Genomic DNA, 19,076 nt, shown 5'->3' with positions numbered 1-19,076 from the left:
AGCTTTGAGAAACGCAGCTTAAGGTCTGCAGGCAGCAAGCAGTAGGAGGTGCTATGACTTAACTTCTCAAATGGAAACCTTTTGATTTATTTGTGTCTGAAAGTCTTTGCAACTGACAATTCTTTTATCATCCCATAAAAATGATGCTGACATCAAAGCAGAACAAAGCATCAGTGAAAACACTTAATTGATTTCCCCCAACGAATCTCAATACCTCATCTCTCTAGAACCCATTCAATTATACTGACAGAGTATTGAAGATTGAAAATACTCTCCCTAATAAATACAGTAGATTCCACCATCCTATTCATGGGTACCCATTCATTCCATGCTCACTAATTCTTCTGGATTAATTGCCTCTGAAATAGTGTTTCCATACATAAATCTACCTGTGCTCCATCCCTGATTATTAAACCACCCCAATCAGCTATCTGCCAGTGCATGCAGATGACCAGGCAGTGGTTAAGTGATGCAGATGAGGTAACCATGGACTCCTGCCAGATTTAAACCAATGACCTCGTGGTGAGTAATCCACTGGAGCCCCATATCCACCAAGGCATATTTTACATAAATCATCCAGAGAGTGCGCCATCAAAATTTCAAACAATGAATCAAAGAGACAATATTCTTGCTTGAAAATTGTAGCTATAAAATTAATATAAGCTATTAACTAATGTCTAAGTATAAAGGGAGGCCAGGTACTGTTAGAACAAACCTATATGAGCCCCACTGGCCATCAGAAATCCCATCACTTCTCATATAGTGTAATTATACAGTAAAATGACAAGCAGGTCTAGTCTGGAAATGCAACCTTACAGATCTTGTGTTATATGGCTTTTTTAAATTGAAAATACATTATTGATTCTATTCAATAAGGAAGTGAGGTTAAAAATTGAAAAGGCTGTTTCTCTGACACAGAAGGAAAGGACAATTAAACACAGCATGCAATCTCAAAGAAAAATCTAAACTGGTCTCATTGGTAGCACATATGCTGCAAGAGTGCAACATGAAACTCTCTGCCTCTACCACACAGATGGAGGAGACCCTAGAGATGTTTGTGTTGGTAATTTTCAAAAGAAACAGTTTCTTCCTGCTTCCACAACCTCTTCACCCTGTCATCCCTAAATTAACTTAGAAGAAAATTGATTTTTATGGGTGACTTTCCCTTAGAATTTTACCCCTGGGATTTGTTGACTTAGTAGTTAAAACCAGGGGGAAGGGATACTATTAATATGTCCAACCTTAGTCTGTTTATTAACCAAGTTAGAGACATTTGTACATTTTTACATATTGCTATTACCAGTACATAATCCGATATGCCTCCCCTAAAAGAGATATGCTCCATAAATTGCGAAGAACATTGCCTAGATGACATGGGAGATCAGACAGTGCTGATCTATCTATCAGAACACCCTGGTTTCAGTCCGACCTAGTGATGGGCTGTGACTGCCATCCCCCGCCCAAGTCCTTTACAACTTAGTCCCTTTAACTCGCACACTTAAAAGTGATGGCTAGTGCTTGGTCATCTATTATGAGTAAATACGAGAGTATAAATATATTATGTAGCTTCCACCGGTGTTTTTCCCCTTAGAAGGCACTGGAGCAACTTAAAGTCTTGGCAGGTGCCACAGCCTCCAGTCAGGCTCAGCTCCTCCCGGAGCGCTTTCCTCATGAGTCGCGTGGGCTCCTAAGAAAATACTCAGACTTGAGCACACCAAAGGAAAAACAAGTCAGTACACAGACCCAGAAAAGTTCTATTTCAGTAACTGAGTAAGACTGAAAATCTGAGTCCGGCTTACCGAGGTGGGAAAAGATCCAGGAGAAGTCAGCCACTTGCTCCGGGCTTGGATTTCCAGTCCCCTAGGTCCTTTCCCCAGAAGACCTTTAAAGACTTAGTGAGTCCGGAGGGTGGGATTCCTGCCGGCCGGTGCTGAGTTTCTTTGTAGCAGAATCCCGGGCGGCAGAGCCGCGGCACCCGGAGCCCTTCTCCACGTCGCTCAACCCCGCACCGCGGAGTGAATGGCAAGTGGCCGGGCGCCGGGGGCGAGCGCTCGGTGTCCGATTACAGCGACGCGGCGCGCGGCTGAGGCTGCCCGGGCGCACCGCCCAGCCGGCTGCAGCAGCGGCCCCGCGTGGCCCGCCGCATCTGCACGGGCCGCCGCCCCACCCAGGGAGCGCCTGGCCGCGGGTGGCAGCGAGCCTGAGGGCGGAGCACAGGCTGGCCTGGGCGCGGGAAGGCTCTGCTGCAGGCTAGACTCTTCTCCGTAGCGCTGCCTTTGGCAGTGAACAGTCGCTGAGCGCGCTCAGCCAGTTTTGCTATGCGCGCCTCTTGAAAAGCATGCAGGCTTGGCTACGCTGTAAATATCCGAGTGCAAAGCAGTTGTTTTGCCAGAGGAAGATTCCCTGCATCCTTTTAAGGCAAAGAGTTACCGTTTTAAACGGGCACGGATCTTGTCTTCACCCTGAAGCAAAATTTCTAAAGCTAGGGGAGAGTAACGTACGGTAACCCCCTTTCCCAGAAGTGTAATCTGTTGAGTATTGTTTCCTGCCGCGTTTCCCTAACGTCCTGAAATCAGTAATTATGCTGACCTTTCCACACTGAATCATATCCAGCACCTTCCTCTCCGGGACACTCCCAAAACAGAAGTTGTAAGAATTTTCACGTTTTTGTTTTGTTTTCAAGAATGCTGTTTCCAATGGTCCCAACACTTTGAGACTCATAAATCTACACACAGGCGAGTTATTTGCAGCCCTGCTTTCAGGAAAACTCGTTAAGCCGTGCAACTGACTTTGATGTGTGTGTGTGGAAGGGGGTTTCTTCTTCTGACTAGACTGAATTAAATGATTGAACATCAAAAGAAAAGACTTTCACTCCTTGTAAACTGAGCAGAGCTGGCTTAAAAAAAAAAAAATCACTGTTCGCTTCAGCCCAGTAGGTGTCACTGTGTGAGGGACCCTTGAGTGCAATTTATTCCCTGTGTATTTCCTCAGTTGCCTTACAAAATGAAGTAGAATCTTTACATTCTTATCAAAGTTGTCGCGGGAAACACCTCTAAGATTACAAAAGAGAATTCCCGCTCAGTCGGACCCAAGAAGGAGAGTTGCCGGAGTTAGTGATTAGAGGGCAGAATCTTTGTATCTATGTAGACACCGCCTCTGATGTCCAGTAGGTAGGATTGTCTGATTTTTGCCATATATTTGAGATATGTGAAAATCAAGTTAAAGAAGTTCATAATCGTTGCAAGATTCGCCTGCCTGAGATGGTTTGCATTTTAAGGTGGACTATCTCTGCGGTATACAGCTAAGTACATAGTAGACAAGGAACCTAAGTAGATTCCCTCAAAAAAACATGCATGAATGGGCAAGAGATGCTACAAAAGGCTCCACACCACTCATCACTTGAGCAATCCAAATGAAAGCCACAGGGAGATAACACTTCAAAGCTGTTGAATGGTTAATACCACAAAGAAAGAAGAAAAAACTTGCGGACAGTTTGCACAGACTGGGAGATGATACGAATTAGGGCAACTATTGTGGAAAACGGTATGAAGTATCTTTATAAACTAAAGATAAAACTAGCATATAACCCCTCAACCCCCCTCTAAATAATTACCCAAAGTACGGGGGGTCAGAAGATCTATATCTCTGTCTTTTCACGTCCCTTGGTCCAACGTTCATAATAGCCAGTCAGCCTAGGTGTCACTCACAGTCCTCATGAACCAACCAAGAGAATGTGCCTGGATTGGGGACACTATACCATAACTGCCACTGTATATACTTTCCAGACTTACAAAAGAGGAAACGCCTACCTTTTTCACAAACATGAAGAATGCCATGGTTGAGTGGAATAGGCCTAAAGCAAACAGGCAAATGTTCGGTGTCTTTATTTATCTATACAATTAACAGCCACTTTCTCAGAGAAAGAGATTAGAAAGGAGGCTACTACAGGGGATGTGATGGAAACTGAGTCAAACCAGATGAATAGTTTGACTTTGGTTTTAAATTCAATGGCACAGCATGGTGCATATGGATAACTGAATTGCATGCTTTCAATATTGGTAAGAGAATAAGTTTCTACCATTGTCACCTGAAATATTAAATGATAATTAGCAATTGCTCCTTATTAAGTTCAGATGTCATGCCACTACACGTTCCAGCAAATACAACTATCATTTAACTATGCATAATAAAATTAAGTCTACTTTCTTACACAGTGACAAGTTAAACTCAACAAATCAAAAATAATATTTCATGAATTATCTTCCAACTTATATGAGATCATTTTGAGAAAAGGTTATATTTAACAGATGTATTCTTTCAAAAATCAATATAGAAAGGATTAAGCTATCTTTTAGGACACAGATGTAATTAAAATGTGAGCAGCTTCTTGACAGAGGTTTACAAACCACGGGGGCAAATCAGAAACATCTGACTATATTGAAAAGCAATCAGGAATAAACATTATGTGTAGTTAATGTTTTTAAGAAATTAAGGTCACTGTTATGTCTTCCCCAGTTGTTTTCATATGGATGTAAGCAAAAACTGAATCTGTATCTTCAAGTGTACGAAATTCTCAATTGAATTGATAGGAAGATGATTAAACTATCAACTGAAAGCTGTGAAGCTATTTGACACGAATTAATATACAAACTCGGATAAAATAGAATTTTCTCACACACTGCTATGTAAATATCAAGACGATGAAGACAAACCACAAGCTGAATAAGAATCAAAAGTTGACCTAGGAGGGATTTTAACTTAAAACTAGGTACACAAGATCCCAGAGTATCGGTTCTGTGTTTCGTGACTACTCACGCAGCTTTGGAGAGTCTGACGAATAGCTTATATTTAATCACAGCCTGTGAAACTCGCACCAAGTTCCTCTCTACCAAGCCTGAGTGCATAGTTTTCAATGTGTGCCTGGGGTTTAATGGTATTTGCTTAGCCGTGAAACATTTGCAGTTTGGACACACCTCTAAATGAGTCACAGAAATACTGATACCACTAGCCAGGAAAAGTTCAAGCCCAAGGACATAATTGGGGCCCAGGCTTACCTGAACATGAAACAATAGTGTAAAATGTTTACTTATATCAGAGATTTGCTCCAAGCTGCCCAGGAGTCTGGAACGCTTTGACTGTACAGGATCCAGGTGAGATTCATGTGTTTTAGGCTCTTGTCTATGACTCTCTCCCTACAGATGGGAAAAAAAATAACTAATTTTAGAAGCTGTTTGGAGAAAGTGCTCCAAGAGTGGACATGCAGGAGCCACCCCCAAGTGAATCTGGAAGGTGCTAATTCCCTAAAGTTTTCTCATTAAGTTTTCTCATTAAGTTTTCTCGTCTTAGGGAGAACCAGTCCCAGTTTGAAGCACCATCAAGGAGCACCATATTTCTTGGAAGTATGAATGAGACAAACAAGCTCTGAGACCAGGCCAGTGAAACAAACCTGTCCTAGAAATCTGTAAGTGGAATGGCTATCTGATGGGCTTTGAATTTCCTTCATCAAAATCATTCCTGATTTGTTGTGTTTTGTTTTAAATAGGATGAGTGTACCTCCACCTTCTTTCAATTCACTGTCATTTTCTATCCCTGACTGTTGATATTTTCATTTTCTCTTTTTTATTTCTTTTTCTTTTTCAGTTTTCTTTTCTTTTGTTTTTTTTTTTTTCAAGACAGGTTTTTTTTTTTCTTCCTTTACTCCTGCCTGCCCATCTTTTTCTTATGTCAATCTTTCTCTATGACTCTAGGGTTTCAAATTTCAGGATATCAGGCAAAAGGAAGAAGAACAAGAAAAAAAAAACAAGGAGGAGAAAAAGGAAAAGAAATGAAGATGAATTACCATCAATGACAGCAGTTTTCTCTAAAAAAGACTCACTGGGAAGAAACTTTTATTGTTGACATTACAGTTTGAAACAAGGTTTATGTATTGTACTGGCTAGTTTTGTGTCAACACAGCTGGAGTTATCACAGAAAAAGGAGCTTCAGTTGAGGAAATGCCTCCATGACATCCAACTGTAAGGCATTTTCTCAATTAGTGATCAAGGGGAAAGGCCCTTGTGGGTGGGACCATCTCTGGGCTGGTAGTCTTGGGTACTATAAGAGAGCAGGCTGAGCAAGCCAGGGGAAGCAAGCCAGTAAAAGAACATCCCTCCATGGCCTCTGCATCAGCTCCTGCTTCCTGACCTGCTTGAGTTCCAGTCCTGACTTCCTTGGTGATGAACAGCAGTGTGGAAGTGTAAGCTGAATAAACCCTTTCCTCCCCAAATTGCTTCTTGGTCATGATGTTTGTGCAGGAATAGAAACCCTCACTAAGAAATGTATATATATAGAATTTATAGTTTAGAGGCAGTGGAGAGAGATCAATGGCACAATGCTTGTCTAATATGTATGAGGCCTCAGAAAAACCTCCAGCACGGCAAGTAAATAGCTATTAATTAAAATTACCAAGCCTAAATTTCCATTACTTTTTAAACACTGTTAAACATCTCAGATGCAGTTTAGTGTGTGCAGCTGAAGGACCTCGAGAGCTACAGTGTTTATGTTTAAGAGTATTTAGCTTGTAAGGTAGAATGAAAAAAAAAATGACAGTAGAAAGACTGTGTGTGTGTGTGTTGTTCTGCTTTCAAAAAAGTCATATGTGTCTGACAGCAATGGTAAAAGAATGTGCAATCCACACGTTCATCACAGGGTGAAATGTGAACTCTTTGTCTTTACAGTACCTACCAGGCAGAAAGTCCAGTGAGACTGATGTCTGCGTCTCTGGGATTAAGTGGATACAACTGCAGTTACAGGTGTTTCATAGTTCATGAATAATGTTTCTTTTGTACACATGCTCTTGGTCTTAGTCTTTTGTGGAACTGCTATAGCGAAAGCTTTCTCCTCACCCTTTCCCACATCCATTTCCCTGGAGTATCTTCGGGAGGCCTGTGGAAGTGCATCGGGTTGTCAGGTATGAGGAATGTGGCTGAGGCATAGGAACAGCTGGAGAAGGAAGCGCTGAACCGTTAGTTATAGCTAGTTGAGTCCCATCTCTAACCCTTCAACGTGTTCCAAAGCCTTTTCCATGAGATCTTCAGAATTTACTACTTTCCTACTCTTCTTTAACTTTTAATGCTTGACTAGAAAAGAGTATTAAATTGCACAAACAACTTTTGCCCTGGCAGATGCATTCTTATAATGAATGGCATATGACAAACTTGATTGTGTTGTCTAGCAAGGATTTCCACTAGACAGACTGGTGAGAGCGGAAAGCCTGAAGCATTGACTTAGTTTAATGGACCTACTTTTAGTCACAATACTTAACCACCTGAAACTCAGGTGGCCCTCACCAGCTCTATAAACATGTGCAGAGCTCAGCTCCCTTAATCTCAAGAATAAACATTTTAAAAAAAATGGAAGTATAATCCAGCATGCAAAAGAAATCTGGTTCAGAGATTTAAGCAGCCTTCCTCTACCTGGGCCCCAGGTAACAAATTCAGTTGTGCTGTACAAAAACCAGTATGCTTCCTGCCTTCAATACTCATGGTGTCTGTATTTAATAAAGAAGTACAGTAAATAGATTCGAAGCCTTTACTTTCTTTTTAGTTTATTAAGATCTTGAAGGATTTATTTTACTTTGGAAGATTTTATCTTGATGGATCTTGTTTGGGATACTTGTCCTATTGTCTCTCCAACTAGACTAACAAATATAAACAACATATCTTTGCTATGGAAGAACAGGCAGGCTGAGAGAAAAGTCAGTGTCTCATTCTCTTTGGGATTTCTTAGTAATACCTAAAACATACATGGGAAACAGGAAGCTAGAAATGTAAGAAATATGTTTAGAAGGGAAAAGAAAATCAGTCCGATGTTCCCAGGCAAAATACCACACCAGTATGAAAGAATACAAATAATGTCATCATCCATTCAAGTGCATTCATAGTTACATAAATTCAGTGTATTCCTTGCAAACACCTAATTTGTTGCTTTGGAAGATAGGTTTAATTGCAATCAAGAAACCAGCTTCAAACACAGAAGTGGATGCTCACAGTCAGCTATTGGATAAATCACAGGGCCCTCAGTGGAGGAGCTAGAGAAAAGCATCCAAGGAGCTAAAGGGAACTGCAACCCTATAGGTGGAACAACAACATGAACTAACCATTACCCTGGAGCTCCTGTCTCTAGCTGCATATGTATCAAAAGATGGCCTAGTCGGCCATCACTAGAAAGAGAGGCCCATTGGTCATGCAAACTTTATATGCCCCAGTACAGGGGAATGCCAGGTCCAAAAAGTGGGAGTGGGTAGGTAGGGGAGTGGGGGGGAGGGTATGGGGGACTTTTGGGATAACATTGGAAATGTAAATGAGGAAAAAACCTAATAAAAATATTAAAAAAAAAAAAAAGAAACCAGCTTCATGGTCCATGCAAGCCTAAGTTCATCACTGTCAGGGCTACGCTGATTTAAAACCATAAGTCAGAATGGACCCAGTCTGAAAATTGTCAGCTGGGTTGCCTAGAACTCTTGTGTTCATAGATTGAAAGGTGGTTGTCCACCTCAGTTGCACAGTTCACATAGCCCTTCCCAGTGTTCTGCCACCTCTAACTCAGTCTTTTACTGTCACCTTTCAATTCCAGATAAATGTACTTGGTGAAGTGTGTTTCATTTCAGTTTTTGACCATCCCATGACTCCTCCCAGGTCTGTGACTACACATGTGCTTTTCTCTACCCTCAAACCACCTTCAGGCAAACCGGCTCACCTCAAGCGTGGATCTCTCTGCAGTCCTTTCTTCAACCCTCAGCAAAACACATCACGTAGTGTTAGTTATAATATAGTAACATATCAGTTCCGATATATCTCAAGTATGTTTGACATTTATTTCTAATTCTTAACCTACTAATTATGTATTTGGGGAGTTGTTTGACATCAAGTTTTGTTTGAAAATATGAATTAAAACTATTGTTAGGTTTATAGGTTAATTAAATACAATAATGTGCTAACAGTTTCTGTTTTCTGTCTTACTACTATAACATTAGTTCTTCCATGTTCTTTAATGTTACCATGATGTGAGGCATCATTTTTGAGTTCTTGGGCATTTTATAGCTAGCAACAGAGTGAATTTTGGGCACACATCACCTCTTGGTAGCTGGCTGCTAAATTCAACTAAACATTTGTTTAAAGAATGTTTTGTGGACTTTTGAAACCTAAATCAAATATTTTGTTGTCTTTTATAGTAGGGCAATTCGACAAATGCAGATTAGGAGAGACATCTTAGGTAATATGTTTTTGAGGGTCACAATTTTGTCACCAAAGGTATTTAGTTGGTATTTCCACCTTTAGAACACACTTGAAGTTTATATTTGTTTTGAACAAACTTCAAGAACTTTTTAATAGCTGGCAATCAATTACTAAAAACACAAATGGTATGAGTTAATTTTTAAATTCTTCGCTGAAATATTTTTAAAGCTAAAATTCTAAAAATATTCTTGATTTCTCAGATTACAATTTTAAAAATATTTTATAAAAATTTATAAAATAAAGAGAAAACTAGTTATCCATTCTAGAAATTGAATATGTTCTTATTTATTCTCATACTTAAGTTTAGTTTGTTTCATTTTAAGTTTATTTTACTAGAATCTTAATAAGATACAATCTTCTAAGGCCTGAAATTTTATTAATTTTATGTTTACATTTAATTGATTAAATTATAAAGGTCACTCATCATTTTATTTCTTTACTTAATTTTTAGATAGATATAGGTTACTCAAAAGAACTCATATAAAAAGTGCAATTATCTAATATATTAATAATCAATGATTTTAAATTGTCCTTTAAAAAGAATTCTTCAATGTGCCTAAAGAACTGTAGAAAGATACATTTAAAATATTTTCATTCTTAATGTAATTCTTTTAGGTCAGGTGTTTGTGTTTAGTTAATGTATACAAAGTAGGAAAGAAGTCATTAGTGCTTATAACTGTGTATAACACTTCTCACCTGTCATTTTGCAAGAGCAAACCCTGATGAGAGTGACTATTCTGTGGCTATAGAGTCAAATACAGTTGGAGTTTTCCTTCAAGGTCTTCTAGAATAAATGCGCGCCTGTAATCCTAGAATTTTACCTTTTAGTTGCTTCATGGGGGTAATATTTTATCTAGAGAACTTCCCTTTTCAAAATCATTTTTTCCTGGCTTTAAAAATCCCAGCCTTCACAGTCTTAATATGCATGTTTATTTGGGAAAATAAATGTTATTTTCAAGATTTTAAACAAGATTTTCTCTTTGGAATCAAAATGGTTACAAACATTAATCGACTGTGATTTTATGACAGCAGAGGCACATCAAAGCCTTGACTGTGGCTGCACAGTATTTAATAGCTCTGCATACCCTTCTATAGTTTATCAGTGTTAGCTTTTGTCTGTGTGGCCATAGGAAACCCACTGGAAAGGATACTGAATCGCTGCAGACCTCAGCACTGAGATCAAAGTTGTTTATGGGTTCACGTACTCCTGGAATATGGAAGGCTTAGATGCATGAGATATTTATATAAGCCATACAAAATAGTTTGTTTATCCTTGAGTTTTCACTAGCAGGACTTGAAATGCATACCCATACCTCACTTTTATCTCATATTTTCCAAAACTTTTCTTAAATCTAATGTAATAAGTTGAGTGCACCCAAAGTATGAGGAAGATGTTTTCAAAGTAAAATGGAAGAAATTATTAATATCAAAGAAATTAGGCATTAGTGACATTTTAAACAATGGCAACAGAGAGCAATGAGCTATAATCTCAAGCACTGGATCATCTATTCATAAACTGTTGAAGTTGTTATATATCTTTTTTATATATTTTTATTAGGTATTTTTCTCAATTACATTTCCAATGCTATCCCCAAAGTCCCCCATGCCCTCCCCCTGTCCCCTACCCACCCACTCCCACTTTTTGGCCCTGGCGTTCCCCTGTACTGGGGCATATAAAGTTTGCATGTCCAATGGGCCTCTCTTTCCGGTGATGGCTGACTAGGCCATCTTTTGATACATATGCAGTTAGAGTCAAGAGCTCCGGGTACTGGTTAGTTCATAATGTTGTTCTACCTATAGGGTTGCAGATCCCTTTAGCTCCTTGGGTACTTTCTCTAGCTCCTCCATTGGAGGCCCTGTGATCCATCCAATAGCTGACTGTGAGCATCCACTTATGTGTTTGCTAGGCCCCGGCATAATCTCTCAAGAGACAGCTATATCAGGGTCCTTTCAGTAAAATCTTGCTAGTGTATGCAATGGTGTCAGCGTTTGGAGGCTGATTATATACGGCCATACCACCCTGAACGCGCCCAATCTGGTCTGATCTCTGAAGTTGTTATATATCTTAAAGAACAAACAAATGTCCTCTGCATTGAAAGTCGAACATGTCTTCCTATGTTTAGCCTAGAAAAAAAAATCATTACTGGGTTTCACTACAATAAAATTTAGATCCCAAATCCTCAATTTATGTATAAATCTACTTTCTACAGGCATGAAAGTCCTCTTCAAGGCCCAGTGTCTTCCCAGTCTTGTGGAAGCTGCTAATTTATAGGGCAGCTTAATGCACGCACGCGCGCACACACACACACACACACATACACACATACACACATACACACATACACACACACACACACACATACACACACACACACACACACACACACACACACACACACACACACACACAGAACAGTACCCAGTATTTCTTTGAAATATTGTCCACAGATGCAGTCAGCTCCCCTGACAGGCTATTGTCTCTTTCCATTCTCACTGTTCTGCCTCCACCCTTGCCTCTGAGCCAACCTTCATCCAGCTGTTGAAGTGTGAATGCCTCCAAGGGTCAAGGTTTGTTTTCTATGATGCCAATTGGGGTAAATGAAGAATACTCTGGATCCTAATTGTGTTACTTCCAAGCAGAGATGTACTCAAGCAGATGTTTTCAGTTGACTTAAAGAAGCAGTTCTCATTCCACCTTATACCAGTCAGAATGGTTCAGATCAAATATTCAGGAGATAACAGATGCTGGCGAGGATGTGGAGAAAAAGGAACACTCCTCCATTGCTGGTGGGATTGCAAGCTTGTACAACCACTCTGGAAATCAGTCTGGCGGTTCCTCAGAAAACTGGACATAGTATTACCGGAAGATGCAGCAATACCTCTCCTGGGCATATACCCAGAAGATGTTCCAACTGGTAATAAGGACACATGCTCCACTATGTTCATAGCAGCCTTATTTATAATAGCCAGAAGTTGGAAAGAACTCAGATGTCCCTCAACAGAGGAATGGATACAGAAAATGTGGTACATTTTCAAAATGGAGTACTACTCAGCGATTAAAAACAATGAATTTATGAAATTCTTGGGCAAATGGATGTATCTGGAGGATATCACCCTGAGTGAGGTAACCCAATCACAAAAGAACTCACTTGATATGCACTCACTGATAAGTGGATATTAGCCCAGAAGCCTAGAATACCCAAGATACAATTTGCAAAACACAAGAAAATCAAGAATAAGGAATACCAAAGTGTGAATACTTCATTCTTCCTTAGAACATGGAACAAAATACCCATCAAAGGAGTTACAGAGACAAAGTTTGGAGCTAACACTAAAGGATAGGCTATCCAGAGACTGCCCCACCCGGGGGTCCATCCCATAATCAGCCACCAAATGCAGACATTATTGCATATGCCAGCAAGATTTTGCTGAAAGGACCCTGATATAGCTGTCTCTTGTGAGTGCCTGGCAAATATAGAAGTGGATGCTCACAGTCATGTATAGGATGGAACACAGGGCCCCCAATGTACAAGTTAGAGAAAACACCCAAGGAGCTGAAGGGGTCTGTAACCATATAGGTGGAACAACAATATGAACTAGTCAGTATCCCCAGAGCTCATATCTCTAGCTGCATATGTAGCAAAGGATGGCCTAGTCGGCCATCATTGGGAAGAGAGGCCCCTTGGTCTTGCAAACTTAATATGCCCTAGTACAGGGTGAACTCCAGGGCCAAGAAGTAGGAGTGAGTGGGTAGGGGAACAGGGCTGGGGGAGGATATAAGGGACTTTTGGGATAGCATTTGAAATGTAAGTGAAAAAAATATAGAATAAAAAATTAAAAAAAAAAAGAAGTAGTTCTCAGTATTTACAGCTTGGGTTTCCTACCTCACACCCCTTAACCTGGAGTTGAAGAAACTAGAGCTGCAGGGAAAGATATAAACAGCACAGACTCATGGGAAAGACAAAGTGCTGTACTTAGGAACTACAGTCCTTTTCTCCCATTCATAGTCACAAGTAAGGAATCCAGCAGTGGGCACAGGTCACAGGCTGTCACTATGTAGCCCTGCTACAGACTTGGTATCAACATGTAGGCCAATGGCACATCATCTTAATATAGAATTCAATGGCCCTTGGGATGATGCCTGCATTTGTCAAAGGAATTTATGGGATGAAATGAGTTCCCCTTAGGAGAGCGAGAGAGAGAGAGAGAGAGAGAGAGAGAGAGACTGAACTCCTAGCACCTTTGTTACTCTGATATGAACCTGCTGGGAAAATGGGATCTTTGTAGATGTAATCAAATTTGACAATAGGTGGGCTGCTTAATGCAACATGATTGGCATAGTTTTAGAGAAGGTTGTGTGAAGAAAGAAAGAGTAAAAGACTATGAGAACCCAAGGAAACACTGAATTTACTTTAGCTAGTTTAATCAAACAAGCAGCCTCTTTGCAATGTGAGGGAACACAGCCTGCTATCACCTTGGATAGACTTTGAACCTAAGACACACAAGAGGATATGTTTCTGCTGTCGAATCCACCCATTTGGTGTGTGTTGTTACAGAAAACAGACACATTTATGTAATATTAATTCTGTGGCTTTAACATTAGAAATTTGGCATCTTCATTCTTATGAAACACACTCCTTATTATAAATTAATATTTTACGAGAACTTGGACAAATATTTTATTTTCTCTGAGTCACAGACTTCTGGCTTCTCAAATGTTATTGAGTGTATATACAAGTTTTGGTTCTGATTTTTTAGGTAGCCCTTTATAGTACTTACATACAAGTTCAAACATACACATATGCATACTCATACAAATACATATACATGTATATATTTTTATCAATTGCATATTCATAGAAGCCAACACACCACAGAAACAACAGTCAGTCCCAACACCACAAATGTGTATAGATTTTTAAATATGTTTTTACAAATATAACTTGCTGAGTTGTATATCTATATATAGATATATCACATATAACACTATGCACATATATTTGTTACATGTGTATGCTTGTAGGTCTGATCAGTTGGTGTTGAATAACCTATCAGGAGGCTCTTCTCTAGAGGAAAATGACTTGCCCTATCTCGTTAACCTATAGCTCTTCAATATTTTGAGACTTCTCTCATTCACATTGTATGTCAACTGGTGTAGCAATCTTCATCTCTAATTAAATGATCATTGGTTACATTCAACATATAACCATTATTATTACATCTCTGGGCATCCTCTATAGGCTATTGCTATGGTCCATAGACTTTAAAGCTGGTTAGGAATTTTAACTTCTCTTTTCCCTTAGAAGCTTGCGTAGCATCTTTATCTGCAATCAGAGGTAGGACTAGGAGGAGGCTTCCAAGTCAGCTCCACTCAATTCCTCCAAGTACTCTATCTAAAGCATGTGGTATCTTCAGCAATTAGGGTTTTAATTTCAGCTTCGAGAGACAGACAAGGATAATCACAATGTGGTGTTTGTTTAGTCTTTACATGTTGGAATCTATGAGCCAACTTCCTTTTGGATCTTCCTGAAATAAGTCATCCTTCTAACCTGTATTCAATGTAATATGAGCAATCATTTTTGCACAGTTCAATTATGACTTCAATGTTAAATTTAATGTGGTTTGTCTTCTTCTTTGTCCATTCTTCTTCTTCTCTTTTTCATCTTCTTCTTTTCTTACTTTCTCCTACCACTCCTCTTTCTCTACCTTTTCTGCTTCCTCCTTACCTTCCACTTATTGCTTTTTATTTCTTTCAAATTATTTCATCATGTTTTTTAGTAGTGTCTATAATTTCCACACTTGGAAAGAAAAGTGATAGCAGGAAAGTCGTTAGGTCAATATCATCCTCTAGAATATACTGAGTTCAAGGCCAGGCTAAGTTCCATGAAACTACGTCTCAAAATAAGTTTTGAAAATAACATTCGTAGGTTATTTTTGTGGGTGTTTTCTCCTCTTCTGTGAAGTAAATTTCTTCTAGGTAATTTACTTATTTATCTTGGGTTTTTATTGTTTCTAACTTTCTTAAGTTGTCCAGTCGAATTAGGTTATCCAGTTATGTTGGTCCATGACAGTGGTTCAGTAGTATTCAGTCCCTGGGTTATGCTTCCATTTGAAGTAAATCAACTGGAAGGCTGAACAATTGGAATTTGCAAATGTTCTATAATCAGTTGCGGGAAAGACAAGGTCAATAAACAAGTGAAGGATGTCTGCAGTCCTGAACTTCTCTGTAGTTCTGTAGTACCTAGTGACCCTCTGCCCAGGTGCTAACTTCTTCCCTTCTCATACCCACATATATCTGCCCACTGATTTCTGTCTTTTAAAGATGTTGAAAGCCTATGAATGGCTCTACTCTACCTTACTGTTGTAGATTTAAACACTTCAACAGTAATATAGGATAGCCCTTTGTTATTGAAAACAACAAACTTGATTCAAATGGTCTGCCAATAGTTTTAAACAAGTTTCCTTCCTCTTACTCACACCTGCTCCTTTTTCCATGAAAGGACTGTTACATTGTCTTATCATATTGGTATTTGTGTTTGTTTCTTGCTTTCAAGAGGAAGATTTGCTCATTAAGGAGCAGGTGCTCGCACATGTGTTCACAGTAGAATTTATTTAAATACTGGCTGTTCTAAGAGGTTGCTGCACATGAGAAACTTGAAAATTCCTTAAAATGAACAACATTGTTTGTCCAGAAAAGCAATTCACTTTTAACTCTGGGCACTTCTTCCTTATTTACAGAATGAAAATTTCAAAATATAATCTCCCCTTTGATTTTTGTTTTTAAAATTATTTTGTTTGTTCTTGAGGGATGGTCTTTTGGAATAACTCAGGACGGCCTTGAACACACACTTCCTCTGTCTCAGTCCCTGGGTGCTGGCATTCTGGATTACTAAATCTAACTGGACAATCCTGTTTAGATGGATGCACTGAATTTTACTCATGACCCTTTGATATTATTTTGTATTCATCTGCTTTCTTAAATATCAAAATTATAAGAAGGAAACATTTTAAAACATTTTAAAGATTCACTCCAAAATTTTTCCATAAGTGATTGTGCTAAGTCAACTGAAAAAAAAAAAGGCCCAGAATTTGTTCACACATTGTTTCTATTTAAAGTCATAGTTTTTTCATTTAATAAGTTAACAAGAATGTAGGTATCCAGTGTTAAAACTTCTCAATCATTCACTAGTCTTGAACTTTCTGTCAACCGGCTTCTTTAGGAATATTTTCCTTTATCACCAGGCAGTATAATTACCTTTCAAGTGCAGTGGATCAGTAGCTTTGGTGACATTTTAATGGGTTTTAAGTGGATCCTGACCCTGACCTTATCTTATTTGTATGTGAATTTCCGTAAACCATTAGGCCTACATTCTTCATTCAGTTCAATTCTGTGGAACAATGTTGGTTCATTATTCACCTGCCTTTCATTGCTTTTGTCATATGATAAACTCATACTTGTAAGTATCTTTAGGTCAAACGATAATTTAGTATGAAGACTGAACACTTCTTTTAATTATGGCAGAAAAACATTGGTGAGTTCATTTTAGAATTGAGCATTTGAACATTCCACTTCCAGTTTCAGCACTGGACTCTATCTAATGTGTGGTCATTTCACTGGGGGTGTGGGCCACCTTATCTTTTTCTACTGGAAGTATTTATGGTTTCTTTATATAGTGGCTGGTCTCTGTAAATAACTTATTATAAAACGCTGCCCATCTTCATTTCTGTATGCATAGGAAAAGCTAAATTCAAAGCAAATGCACTAAAGCAGAAGGTTTGTGTTCATTGTTTTGGTTGTGATAGCTAATAACTTGGCAAAAATTATAAACGGTTGTTTTGCTTAATTTAGAGGATATTCTTAATTTTCTTTTGGATGGAAAACAGTATTATTTTCTAAACATGTTTCTGTTTGATTACATTAAAATCTGGTTGAATATTTCTTTACTTTAAAATTATGTTATCATTTATAATCCTAGACTTAGAAGGAGATTGAGACTCCCACAGTCAGCCTAGAAAATTATAAGTACAATAAGGTTAATGTCCAGCAGAGCCTCAGAGAGAAAACATATCAGTTAGTCACTTTATTGTCATTTTATGTCTCTCTTCACCCCACAGCTCAGTGAGCTGTATGAATGTTCTCTCCTCACTGCTTTAGAGAACTAACAACACGTACAAAAATAAGTATTTGTCATTTGACATTACATAGAAATTCAGGCAGTCCTTGAATTTATTGAGTAATGACAAGGTTAATAGCCATTCAATTCGCCATCTAGCTCCTGTATCCTAAGTGTGTGTGTGTGTGTGTGTGTTATGTATTATTACATCTGATTAATATAGATTTAAATATGAATTAAATCTGTTTTCTCTTTTTTTGTGTCCCAATGGAATATCAATTCCATGCAAAGAATACATATTTGTCTGTCTTCTATGATCTCTAGTCAAATAACTATATAAAATGGTTCACAAAACATAGAATTGAATGAATAAGTACATTTCCTAATTTTTAATACTGTAAGGATATTCTGTGTAGTGTTAAGCTCATCATACATGCCAATAAATATCTTTAAACTATGTATTTTCAATGATACCATATTTATCTTATTAGTAGATAAATTGTAACTTGTTGCATAGTTTTCTATTCTTGTTTGTTTGTTTGTTTGTTTGTTTTTGTTTTTTTTGAGACAGGGTTTCTCTGTATAGCCCTGGCTGTCCTGGAACTCACTTTGTAGACCAGGCTAGCCTTGAACTCAGAATTTCGCCTGCCTCTGCCTCCCAAGTGCTGGGATTAAAGGTGCACACCACCACGCCTGGTGTTTTCTATTCTTTTAAAGTCCTTCTTTGCTTCAAAGGTTTTGTTTCTTATATCTGGCCTTCTCAGATGAGTGCTATTAAAATTTTTGTGTGGCTATTTCTTTCTTGACTGCTATGCCTGTCGTTCCATGTCATGTAAACTTTTTACTACTCTGACAGTCTTATGTAACTTTTCATCTGTGAGCTGCTCAAACTTCTCTCCCCAGTACCTGAACTGGGGAACTATATCTCTAAGTCGCTCCATAGTAAATATGTTATTCACATACAAGATAGTATGTCTAACTATAAGCAATTCTAGCTCATTTTATAGATAGAATGGAGATGCTTATGGAGTAAGACACTTATCTAGACTATAAGGACTGTGTGCTTATGAAATTCAAATGTTGAAATTTGTTGTTCAATGAGTTTACATTCAAGGCTTGTGCTTAAGCAGCTTCAGGCCCCCCATACCCAGACTGTAGCCCCAGATTTGAACTATTTTGACTATTGCCCCTTTTGAATCCTGCTGCCACATACTGTAGGCCTTTCTTCCCAGTTCACCTTGTGGTCTCCTAGCCTATCTCCCTATGCTCTACTTTTCCTTCTCAAACTACTAGTTGTGCTTCCCCCATTCCCCAGTTTTCATTCTCTTCTCCCCTGTGGTCAGGTTAAGCAGAAGCTCATGGTGTCAGATTTACTAAGGAGGAACCTCTGGAGGCTACTACTCCAGCAGTAGGAAGAAGTACAAGGAGGTAGGAAGCAAGTAAAATGATGGCACAGGGGCTTCCTCAGGCATAAGACAGACAAGTTATCTGTAGTGTGACTGCATGAGCTCTTTTGTGTATGTTTCTCCCTAGAGCTTCCCCAACCAGAGAGAAGAGACTTAGATCACAGGGAAGTTTATGATCTTCTTGGTCTTTCAACACTGTTAAGTGGTCGTAGACAGACTCTATTTCAAGCCCTAAAAACTCTCTCCTCAGTTCCCAAAGGAAAAAAAAATAATCCATTAAA

The 19,076-nt window shown here is 38.8% G+C and overlaps 1 protein-coding gene and 1 long non-coding RNA gene across 2 annotated transcripts in view; one reads left to right on the top strand and one right to left on the bottom strand.

Moving 5' to 3' along the window:
- The window catches only part of Sema3c (sema domain, immunoglobulin domain (Ig), short basic domain, secreted, (semaphorin) 3C), a 155,453-nt gene extending 153,504 nt beyond the window's left edge, over nucleotides 1–1,949 (bottom strand). The window contains exon 1 of the mRNA NM_013657.5: nucleotides 1,800–1,949. The gene's annotated coding sequence lies outside the window, so the exon portion shown is untranslated. The remainder of the gene's footprint in view (nucleotides 1–1,799) is intronic.
- A 3,131-nt stretch (nucleotides 1,950–5,080) lies between these two features.
- Gm31555 lies at nucleotides 5,081–5,980 on the top strand. Its single transcript, XR_389765.1, has 3 exons — nucleotides 5,081–5,150; nucleotides 5,347–5,461; nucleotides 5,748–5,980. It is a non-coding gene; the product is annotated as a predicted gene, 31555 (long non-coding RNA).
- Nucleotides 5,981–19,076: the final 13,096 nt, after the last annotated feature.

The sequence above is a fragment of the Mus musculus genome, chromosome 5 (genome assembly GCF_000001635.26).
Source record: "Mus musculus strain C57BL/6J chromosome 5, GRCm38.p6 C57BL/6J".
Classification (NCBI taxonomy): Eukaryota; Metazoa; Chordata; class Mammalia; order Rodentia; family Muridae; genus Mus; species Mus musculus.
The sequence above is the reverse complement of the archived record's forward strand: the minus strand, read 5'-3'. Positions and strand labels throughout refer to the sequence as shown.